A 12,842-nucleotide genomic window follows, 5' to 3' on the forward strand; every position below is an offset into this window, starting at 1 on the left:
AGCCAAAAGCATAAATAACTTCCAATCAAAGATTTTCTAGACAATAAGAAAGTACAACTATTTAATACAAAGAAATCAATTTTCCATTTGTTCAATAAGTTAAATAAGATCTCAAAGAAATAATTCTCCTAATGTATTTTAACACAATTATCAATTATAAAAATTATACGCTTTTTTGAAACATTCAAACTATAAACTGATTTTATAACTATAATATAATTGTATGCATACCTATATATATATATATACATCGTATATATATGATATACTCATAATTATATTATAAATATATATCAACTCATAATTAGTATTTAAATAACAGTTAAAATAATAACTACCATAAAGAAACCACATCTAATATATAAATATATATGTAAATACATATATATATATATATATATATATATATATATATATATATATATTCATATATATATTCATATATATATTCATATATATATACATATATCTATTTATATACACATCATATAAATTAACACATAAATTATTCTGTTTACCAAACCCCTAGGCATGTAGCCTGAAACAATACGTCACAGTATGCATAGGGTTAAATAAATAATAATACAACAAAAAACATTAACACGCTAGCCTAGGCACAGTAGCCCGTGCTACTGTCGGTAGTACTATGTACTACCATCGGTAGCGGATGCTACCATAGGTAGTATTGTGTACTACCGTCGGTAGCGGATGCTACCGTAGATAGCCACTACCATGGTTTATATATATTATTTTTAAAAAAACAATTATTTAATTTTTGGTTTATATATATATTTTTTAATTAATGAAAATAATTTCCAAATCCATAAAAACCACTTAACATAATTTACATAGAAATAAATTTTTCCTATTCAATAAAATTCATTCACAGAACTTTATTTCAATTACATTTTTTTAAAATTAGATAATCCCATAGATTTAATTCACAATTAAATTTATTTTTAAAGAAATCACAGAGATTTATTTAAAGGACTATAAGAACAAATCAAACTAGAGAGAATAATTTTCCCAATGTTCTCAAAATTAAATTACTCCCATACACTAGAAAATTAACATCAGGCAAGAATTTTAAATCAAATCTGAATTAACTAGAAGAGGGTTTTGGATCTGACAAATAATTTACACACACACCATTCAGAGAAAAATATAATTATTTTATTAAAAATCAACAAATCAATGAAGCCACCCAACCTAGTATAGCTTTCCTGGAAGAAATCTGTAGAAGAGCCCTAATCTTTTCAATAAGCTTCCAATAAATTTCTTCACCTAAATTCCTGACCTGTTTCCTGTGTATCTAAAATAAAGACCTATTCCCTATTTAAACTAAAATTCTAGGTTCAATAGCTTTTCCTCAAAAACCTAAATTTAGAATAAAAGTAATTTTATTTTATTTTCTAATTTTATAACAAAAGATAAGCTAACATGCAATAATTAAAAATTATTATTCTTTCTTTTCTTTTCTCATGCAAATTAATTAATTTTCTAAATAAAGAATTAAAACAATACTTTAAGTCCAATTAATTCTTTTATTCATTTTTTTAATTTATTCCTTTATTTATTTATTCTTTTATTTATGTATTTATTTAAAATTCTAGGAACAATAAATATAATTAATTTAATTTATTTTTCCACTAAAATTTAAATAAAAATATATTTCTAATATCATGCAGCTTGCAACTTAATTTAATTAATTAATTAATGAAATTATCTCATAGTTGAATTGTTTATGCATTGAGATTATAAATTTAGTTAATTAAAAGAAATGATTTTCTCCCTCATTTAATTTTTAATTAACAAAGCTAATAGTTGCATTTCACAATATTAATGAGGGTAAAATATTTTTAATTAAATTAAATTCTCAAAATCAATCTTACACACTGTATAAAATAAATATGAATAAAACTCACTTTTCTAATCAAAATTGATTTTCTTAAATAATTAAAATTAATCTTTCTATTCCAAAAAGCAAAAGAGATTAAATTATTTCTATTTCAAATAAATTTAAATCTTTCTTTTTCAAAAATGTATAAACTGAATAAATTCGTTATTTAAAATTAACCATTAAACTAAACTTGCTACCAACATAAATAGAGCGATCTTTTTGATTAATGATTAATCACATAAAAGAAACCTATTTATTTTAATTCCTCAATTACTAATACGTAAATGAACACGTTAAATCAAAATAACTACTTTTAAATGCTCAGTTTAACCACATGCCAAGCATACAAACCAAGTAAGCCAACCAATTACCCGACCCACAAACCCAAATAAAAAAGGGAAACTGACGGATCACAGACAACACTTACTTGAGCATGACTAGGGTAAACTGAGGGTTTTATGACCACCTAACCTAAATTCTAAGGATGAAAGAGGTATACTCAACCCTGTGAATCTAGGTGAAGATGAACCCCGCACCTAGGCGGTACTGTACCTGCAATCTCCTGCAACCAAGAGTCACACAAGCATATATATATATATATATATATATATATATATATATATATATATATATATATTGTAGTCACATAAATCTGTCCATTTTAATTAAATGAATATTCCCTATTTATTTGATTAAAAATCCACTAAGCCATCAGTTAATTAAATTAATATTTAATTAATTCATTAAACCAAATTCTCAATCAATTAAATGAATAAAATCTATTTATTTAATTAAATCCCCCTATTCCTCTTTTAAATAAATTAAATCAAATATTTATTTAAATCATTTATCCCCCCCACTTGCATTTTCCTACAAATGCAACGTGCACACATTTATTAAAATAAATTAATTTATTTTAAATAAAAATCCTATTTTCCCTCACCCACCAAATCCACTTGCAATCCTAACCCCCTTCTAGATTCTTCTAACCCCTTCCTAATTAGCCTAATCCATCCCCTAATTATTGTTACATTCCTAAGCAACTTGAAGTCACTTCTCAAAGACTTTAAAGTCTTTGAAAAGCATTTAATGCTTTGTGTGTTCAACAATTTAACCTCCAAAGTCTTACAAAACCACTTATTGCTCTTACATGACCATCAATGGCTCTTACATAACCATTTATGGTTATTTCAACTTGCACTCATGTGTCTCCTCAAGCATTTATTGTTTTGACCATGGTTATCCCTTTTGCCTTTGCACAAGAATTTATCCATTGGATAAAAGCTTTATTCTTTGAATAAAGAATTTATTCACTCAACCCAACCATTGACATTAACTCCCAAGTTAACCCTCAGGTCATGTCAAGCATTTAATGCTTATTCCCTCTCCTCTCAACCTATCTCACATTGACACTTGTCATCCTGGGATTGGGTTGAAAGCACTCACATGGATCTCAAATCATTCAATCCTGACCCTTGTTGAGATTACTCAATCTCAACCATCTATTGCTCCATTTTTCCTATAAATAGAGCTCACATTTCTCATTTTCAAATCCTCAAGCCTCAAGCATTTACCATTCATAGTCATAATCTTGAAAACTTGTATGCATTTAATCTATAGGCATTTTTAGAGAGCATTTAGCATAAATCACTAATATCTTGTTATTTTGGTTAAAATAAATCATTTTAGTATCAATAGCATAGTATTAGCTTTTTATTCACATTTAGAGCAAATGCTTCAATCTCAAACCTCCATAAGCATCCATAGTGCAAAAAGCTATTGAGAGCTACACTATTTTGGAACTTGGAGAGGAGAGGAACAAAGGAGAAGGAGCCGAGAGTATGGTAGAAGGCATTTGGAGATGTCTTCTTGCATTTACATTCATAGTTAAATGTTTTACTTTGTTCTTGGTGTCTCTTTTGATATGCCTACTTAGGTTGATCTTTGGTTGAATAACACTAACCTTAACACTTGATTCTTGTTGTTTGTGTGTTATACTACCACAGGTTTTGATCTAACACTTGCCCTTTTTGTAGAGCATCACACACACACACACACATATTTAAGAAGATGTTAGCTCGAGATTAATAACAAGAATCAGGAGGACAATTTAAACTTACATAAGAATCGATGCCAAAGCACATTAACAGATACGCACAATAATCATAATATCTAACTACAACATTACCTCATGGTAATTCAACCATTCAAGGTTGCCACATTAAAAGTCAACCAAGGCCAAACCGGTTTTACAAAGCTGACTAGGGTAGGGGTACTACAATAATTTTATATAGAATCATGGGGTACAATTGATTTTTACTGGAGATCAATTGGGCATGAGATATGAATTTTCAAAGTAGGCTCTTGATTGTTGTTTGACAATGTTCAATTGCAGAACTAAACTTTTTGCAAATGGATTTAACTTTAAAAAATTGTCAAACAGATTAATGGAACTTATCCACTTGGCATAAGGCTTCAAAAAATATTAGGACATCACATAAAACTCTTCATTTGACTTGATGATCAATAGGCACAAAGATATAATGCTTCAAATAGGGCTACTTAGAAAAATGTAAACAAGTGCAAAATGCAAAACTAACCTCAGGACCTCCAAAGGAGACTTTACAAACACATCATAATTGATCATAAGAGGCTGAATAAAATTATATATCATCTTTATAAGGTGTATAAAAATCCTCCAATAGGATTTTGCATGAAACTTAACTGGTGCAAAAAGGCAAGCTCTCAAACAGAGCAACATAGGCATACCACAAAGGGTCAAAACTAAGTGCATTTAGAAAATTTTACATGGGACCTCAAAAATCAAGAATGAAATTTTGTGTCCCAACACCACCAACTGCAAGCTTTTTACCTTAGCTAAATTTTCTTCTTCAAAACTCAATTCCTTCAACAACTCTTTATCTCCAAGATTGGAGAGTGGGTGATAAAATTCTACGTTAGGAATTTTTTCTCCTAAGTAGACTCTTCTCACACTTTCCAACTTCCTTAGAAAAGGATGGTGAGATCTCATAGGTTGGTCTTCCCAACCCTCTTACAAGGTATCTAAAAGAGGAAACTAAAAAGGTAAGTGTAAAGTGGGGAAGTGCATCCAACACAAGAATAGAAGGTTGTCTTACCAAAACTCAATCTTCTAAAAGGTGATTTTCATCCATCAGGAAAAGGTCACTTTTAAAGTGACTTGGCAATCACATGTGAGTGGTTCTATGCCCAAAAAGGTGCCTTACCCATAGGTATATCAAGTGGGCCTTCAAAGATGACTTAACCTCAACTATAGGAGTTATTTTGACCCCCCAAAAACTGACCTAAAGTTTACCTATGGGTCAAACTTGATTTGACCATACCAAGGGCTCCCTTGTTAGGTCCCAGAGACAACTAAGAGGGGGGGGTGAATTAGTTGTCAAATAAATTCAAACCAAAAATAACTTAACTAACTTAATGTTTAATACCGGTAAACCAGTCCAATATGTCGATAAATAGTTTTAATATTTAATTGCAATACCAGTAAGGATTAATGCATGAAACATAAAGAAAAAGTCATCCACAACACATAACCAATATTTGTACGTGGAAACCCTGTAAGGGGAAAAACCATGCTGGGAAACCTTACCCACAATCAGATGATACTACTACAGATAGTAAGTGTATACAAATGGGGTTTGCACATGCAGAAAGGCCAAGCGCCTAGAGCTCACTACTCAATCACAAAATGGGAGTCACACTGACTATAGTTGGATGGTTAAATCCAATACGAATGTACTGCTCAAAATAGCATCTTCATATGCTAGATTTAGTATTGGTGTAGTTTTGATTGTCTTCTCAAAAACCTTCCTTCAATCTTCACATTATGTTTGCATGTATAGATCTGCTTATTCTCGCATATACCTTCACACAATCCTTTTTTTTCACATTCCACACTTGATCTTACAAATAAGATCTTACATTTATACCATAACCTAAGACCAATTTTAGTAGGTTAGCTCTACAAGATATTACAATAAAATTAATTTACATATCAATTAATACCCAATGCAATAACCGATTCAATATGTTGACTTAATGCATTTACAACAATAATAAGTCATCTCCATAGCATGCCATGCTGATTTGAAAAAGATAAACATGTCGGTGTAACCTAAACCTATTTGCTGGTAACAACAAATATGCAAATGCTAATGTACCAGTAAAAAAATCTCCAAGACAAAGTGTCCACATGATGTCTTCGACATAACCAAGTGTTTTCCATATCATTCCAAGTGTCGGTGATCATTATATCTTGCCAGTGTACCAGATACCGGTGACTGTGCATGAGTCACTTGCTTGCCGGTGAATGTTGCTGATTCTCCAAAGTGCCAAAGTTGGTAAGTGTTTAGTAGGTGTTGACATCAATGACAAAACCATACCAAAATACCAACAATCTCCTGCTTTGGCATTGATGGCAACACAAGATGGAAAAACCATCAAAGTGCAAAAACAGAAATGCCAAATACCAAAAACCAACAATCTCCAAAAAGAGATCATAACCAGAAATCAAAATATAGATACAAAGAGTAATAATCTCTCCCAAACAACAATCTCTCCCCGTGGGAGAAACATGTGTTCTGCTTTTGTTTTTCCATACCAATCTCTCCCCCTTTGACATCAAATGCCAAAGTTATTTCACATAAACCAGTTTTATTTCCTTTGCTTCAAAATTTTCCCTTAGAAAATTCAGTTTGAAAGAAACATGTTTGGTTTTAGAATGTAATACTAGATTCTTAGATATATCAATTGCTATAGTGTTATCACAATAGATAGTAATAGGTTCCTTGCATTTTACCTTTATGTCTTTCAGCATTTTCTTAAGCCATAGTACCTGGGTATAGTTAGTTGTTGCTGCAACATATTCTGATTCTGCTATTGATAAAGATGTACAACTTTTTTTCTTACTCAACCAAGAAATTAGTCTATTTCCAAGAAAGAATGCTCTGTTGGTGGTGCTTTTTCTATCATCCACATCTTCTGCCCAATTTGCATTTATGTATGTACATAATTCAAAGTTTTCATCTCTAGGATACCATAATCCAAGATTTATAGTTCCTTGTAAGTACCAAAAAATCCTTTTTACTGTTGATTCATGATTTTCTCTAGGATTACTCTGAAATCTTGAAACAATACATACTGCATTCATAATATTAGGTCTGGTTTGGGTCAAATACAGTAAACCTCCTATCATATATTTGTATCTAGTTGGATTAACGGGTGTAGATTCATCCCTTAGTGATAGTTTGTCATTTGTAGTCAAAGGTGTGCTTACCAATTTAGAGTTCTCCATCCCAAATTTCTTTAGTAACTCTTTTAAGTACTTGGATTGACTCAAGAATATACCTTTATCATTCTGTGAAATCTGCAATCCTAAAAAGAATTTTATTTCTCCAATCATAGACATTTCAAATTCTTGCTGCATTTTAATAGAAAATTCTTTACATAATCCATCTTCTCCTCCAAAGATTATATCATCAACAAATACTTCTATAACCAAGATGTCATCATTAGTCACTTTATAATATATATTCCTGTCTGCATTACCTCTTGAAAAAACAATCTTCAAAAGATACTTATCCAATCTTGCATACCAAGCTCTTGGCCAAGCTTGCTTAAATCCATACAAAGCTTTTCTTAACCTGCAAACCATATCTTTGTTATCTGTCAAAGAAAATCCATCAGGTTGTTCAATGTAAACTTCTTCTTCTAGATCTCCATTCAAAAATGCACATTTAATATCCATTTGATATACTTTGTAGTTCTTATGTGCTACAAAAGCCAAAAATAATCTAACTACCTCAATTCTAGCTACTGGTGCAAAGGTTTCATGGTAATCAATTACTTCTTTCTGAGAATATCCCTTACACACTAGTCTTGCTTTATTTCCAACAACCTTACCATCTTCATTAAGTTTGTTTCTAAATACCCATTTGGTTCCAACTACATTTTTGTCTTTAGGTCAGGGAACTAATGTCCAAGTGTTATTTTTTTCAATTTGTTCTAATTATTCTTCCATATCTTTAATCCAAAATTTATCTTCACATGCCTCATTAACTGATGATGGTTCAATTTGAGAAATAAGACATACCTCTTCATTTTCCAATCTCCCTCTTGTCATAACTCCTTTAAACTTGTTTCCAATTATCTGATCTTTAGTGTGATTCAATTTTACATACTGGGGTGTCTTTGTTTGCTGTTGTTCCTTAGTTACTGTGGAATTTTTAGATGATATCGGCGTAACTAGATCTTCATTCTGTACTAGTGGATTCAAAGTAGGTCATTTGTCAAAATTTTTGTTGCTGGTTCAGAGTCTATATACCTTGAAGTTCCTCTGAATTGTTCATCAATCTTTACATTTGTACTTTCAACAATTTTCTACAATCTTTTGTTAAAACATCTATATGCCTTACTCTTAGATGAATAACCAAGAAATATTCCTTGATCACTTCTAGGATCAAATTTGCCAATATACTCATCTGTTCTGATATAACATTTACTTCCAAAAATTCTGAAATATTTAAGAGTAGGAGTAATACCAAACCATAGTTCATGAGGGGTCTTACTGGTTTCACCTTTGATGTGAACTTTGTTGAATGTATAGACTACTATACTATCTGCCTCTCTCCAATATACACATGGTAGGTTTGTTTTTGATAACATACTTCTTGCTGCATCCAAGATAGTTCTATTTTTCCTTTCAACAACTCCATTCTGATGTGGTGTCCGAGGTGCTGATAGTTGTCTTCTGATTCCATTTACTTCATAGAATGTATTAAATTTCTTAGATGTAAATTCACCTCCTTGATCTGATCTTAGACATTTGATTTTCTTACTGGTTTCTTTTTTTACCATTGCTTTGAATAGTTTGAACTTTCCAAATGCTTCTGATTTTTCTCTGAGAAAAGTAACCCAACACATTCTAGAATAGTCATCAATGATTAGCATGAAATATCTATCACCTTGTAAGATTTTAGTTCTAGCTAGACCACATAAATCGGTATGAATTAAATCAAGAGCATTATTGGATTTCTCTAGAATACTTTTGAAACTAGCTCTAACTTGTTTTCCAAATTGACATTCCTTACATATTGTATTGTGAGGTTTGACAATTTTAGGTAAATCTCTAACTACCTTAATAGTGCTAATTTTCACCATGCAATCAAAGTTTACATGAAAAAGTCTCTTATGCCATAGCCAACTTTCATCAATGTGTGCAATTAAGCATGTCTTTTCACTATTATTCAAATGAAAGATATTACCTCTAGTCTGATTACTGGTTTCAATTTCCAAACCAGGTGTATTCATGATTTTACATTTTCCATTTTTGAATTGTAACTGAAATCCTTTCTCAACTAATTGACCAACACTCAAAAGATTATGCTTTAATCCTTCAACATAGTAAACATTGTTAGTATTATGCTTACCATCAAGAGATATTGTACCCTTATCTTTGATCAAACAAGCTTTGTCATCTCCAAATCTCACTAAGCCTCCATTGTATTCTTGAAAGTTCAAGAATTTACCTTTGTCTCCTATCATATGATGTGAGCATCCTGAATTAATGATCCACTCATCCTTTACTTCAACTTTAGCTGCCAAGGCTTGTTCTACCGGTTGAGTAGTAGGTGTTGGTTGATCTTCTGTTATAGCAACAAAAATCCATCCATTTTCTATCGGATCCTCATCAAAATCATCAGTCACTCCATCAACAATGTAACAAGATTTAACTTTATTCTTCTTAAATATTTATCTCTGATATTCAGGGTTAGGCTTGTATGTTCTTCTAGCTGCTTCTCTTAGTCTAGCATGTCTATCAGGGCATCTTGAAGCCATATGACCAATCTTATTGTAGTTAAAACATTTAAAGGGTGCTTTACCTTCATACTTACTTCCAACTGGAACTTTAGGCATTTTCCTTGCAAATAGTGCTTCAAGTTCTTCAAGTTCTTCATTTTCTTTCCTTCTTTCTTCAAGTTCTCTTGCATAAAAAGCTTTCCAATCAGATTTGTCAAATGATGGAGTAGATGATGTTGATGCTTTAAAGGCCAAATTTGTGTTTATAGTAGCAACAAGACCAAATTCTTCAATTTCAAAAGTTGAAAGTTTTCCAATCAATGTATCCCTAGTTACTGATGTATTAGGCATTGTTCTTAACTCATTTATAGCAGTGACTTTCATTTTATATTCTGGTGGAAATCCTCTTAAAACTTTTGAAACAATTTCATCCTCACTCAAGGTTCCTCCACAACATTTAATACCCAAAAAAATCTCATTTAGTCATAAAAGTAGAAATCCTTTCATCTTCTTCCATTTTCAGATGTTCATACCTGACCCGGAAGCTTTCAAGTTTTGCAATTTTGACTATGGAATCATCTTCATTCAGTGTTTCCAGATGATCCCAAATAGCTTTAGCAGTAGACCTATTTGATAGTCCCATGATTTGTTGATCAGATAATGTGCTCAAAAGTGCTTCTCTTGCTTTGCAATCATTTTCTTCATCTTTAGTCAAGTTGGGTGGATTGGGCTGACTCTGAGTAGGAGCAATATAACCATTCTTTGTAACATCCTAGATGTCCTTTCCAATGCAATTTAGATGTGTCTCCATTCTGATCTTCCATATGCCATAGTTGTTTCCATCAAGTTTAGGGCTGTCCTTCTTGAAATAGTTAGTAGACATTGGATCTCCTCAAGCTGTTAAACTTCTACAAAAGAGGACTAAGGTCTGATACAAATTGTTAGGTCCCAGAGACAACTAAGAGGGGGGGTGAATTAGTTGTCAAATAAATTCAAACCAAAAACAACTTAACCAACTTAATGCTTAATACCGGTAAACCAGTCCAATATGTTGGTAGACAGTTTTAACAGTTAATTGCAATACTGGTAAGGATTAATGCATGGAACATAAAGACAAAGTCATCCACAACACATAACACCAATATTTGTACGTGGAAACCCTGTAAGGGGAAAAAACACAATGGGAAACCTTACCCACAATCAGATGATACTACTGCAGATAATAAGTGTATACAAATGGGGTCTACACATGCAGAAAGGCCAAGTGCCTAGAGCTCACTGCTCAATCACAAAATGGGAGTCACACTGACTATAGTTGGATGGTTAAATCCAATAAGAATGTACTACTCAAAATAGAATCTTCATATGCTGGATTCAGTACTGATGTAGTTCTGATTGTCTTCTCAAAAACCTTCCTTCAATCTTCAAATGATGTCTACATGTATAGCTCTTCTTATTCTCACATATACCTTCACACAATCCTTTTTTTCGCATTTCACACTTGATCTTACAAATAAGATCTTACATTTATACCATAACCTAAGACCAATTTTAGTAGGTCAGCTCTATAAGATATTACAATAAAACTAATTTACATATCAATTAATACCCGATGCAATAACTAATTCAATATGCCAGCTTAATGCATTGACAACAATAATAAGTCATCTCCATAGTGTGCCATGCTGATCTGGAAAAGATAAACCTATCGATGTAACTTGAACCTATTTTCTGGTAACAGAAAATATGCAAATGCTAATGTACCAACAAACAAAACTCCAAGACAAAGTGTCCACACGATGTCTTTGACATAACCAAGTGTTTTCCATATCATTCCAAGTGCTGGTGATCATTATATCTTGTCGGTGTACCAAATACCAGTGACTGTGCATGAGTCACTTGCTTGCCGGTGAATGTTGTTGATTCTCCAAAGTGCCAGAGTTGATAAGTGTTTAGTAGGTGTTGACATCAATGACAAAACCATACCAAAATACCAACATCCCTAACCAAGTTTCCTTTTAGAAAAACTAAATGAGGTTTGAAAAATGCATAGTTTTTTGCATTTTCCTCTCAAAGACATGTCACATGCTAACTCACAAAACATCACAAGTGTCAAGTGACACCATAAAATACAACACATCAATATACACTTGGACATGCCTTTTCAAGGTGAATTAAACAAATTGAACACACACAAATGCATTCACATAAATGGAAAATGAACACATTACAAACGAGGTATTGTCTCTCCAAATAGACAAACCTTGGCTTCACAATCACACATAGGTTTGGCTCTAGTTATCCCATATATTTCCATGGTCACATGGGTTAATATCTTGCACATCTCACTCCATACATCAGTAGGTCCAAAACAATGTGCATGCATGTATGAAGGAATACACTTTTAAACACATATCATCCAATTTCACATCATATCATGAATTGATCTCCTAATCAAGAACAACAACAATATAATCTAATTACCTTTCCTAAGAATCCATATGCAACCATTTACTAAATTGTAACAACATTAAAATCATATAAAGCAATCATCAATTAGGCATGCATACATGAATCATAACATCATCAACATAAGTATTGAAATAAAACATAATATGGGATATATCATATCCAATGATATGAAATCATCTATAAAATAGTCTCTAAATCCATAGTGCATCAAAATAATGTATCAAACGATAAGTCCATAGTGAAAAATAAAGAAGTGCTATGATGGGCTCGGGGTAGGGCCTCACACCCTTAAGGTCATGGAATATGATTAGGGGGTGGAGTGGGGTTCCACGTGATGGTCAAGGTCATGGGAGAATTGTTAGGATTCCCAAGGATACTAAGAGAGGGGGTGAATCAGTATCTAATCGGTTAAAATATTTTCTTAACTTAAAGCATGTAGAGCATATCAATACTGTATACCAGTAAACAAGAAATAATGCAATAAATAGAGATAACAATGACCACATGAAAAACACACCATAACATAGTAGTTTAACGAGGAAACCTGGTGTGGGAAAAACCTTGGTGGGATTTGTGACCCAAAATATTCACTTACTGGCCAATAAAAGAATATTACTGCTACAAGAGGGGCCTG

The sequence above is a fragment of the Cryptomeria japonica genome, chromosome 8 (assembly GCF_030272615.1).
Source record: "Cryptomeria japonica chromosome 8, Sugi_1.0, whole genome shotgun sequence".
Lineage (NCBI taxonomy): Eukaryota > Viridiplantae > Streptophyta > Pinopsida > Cupressales > Cupressaceae > Cryptomeria > Cryptomeria japonica.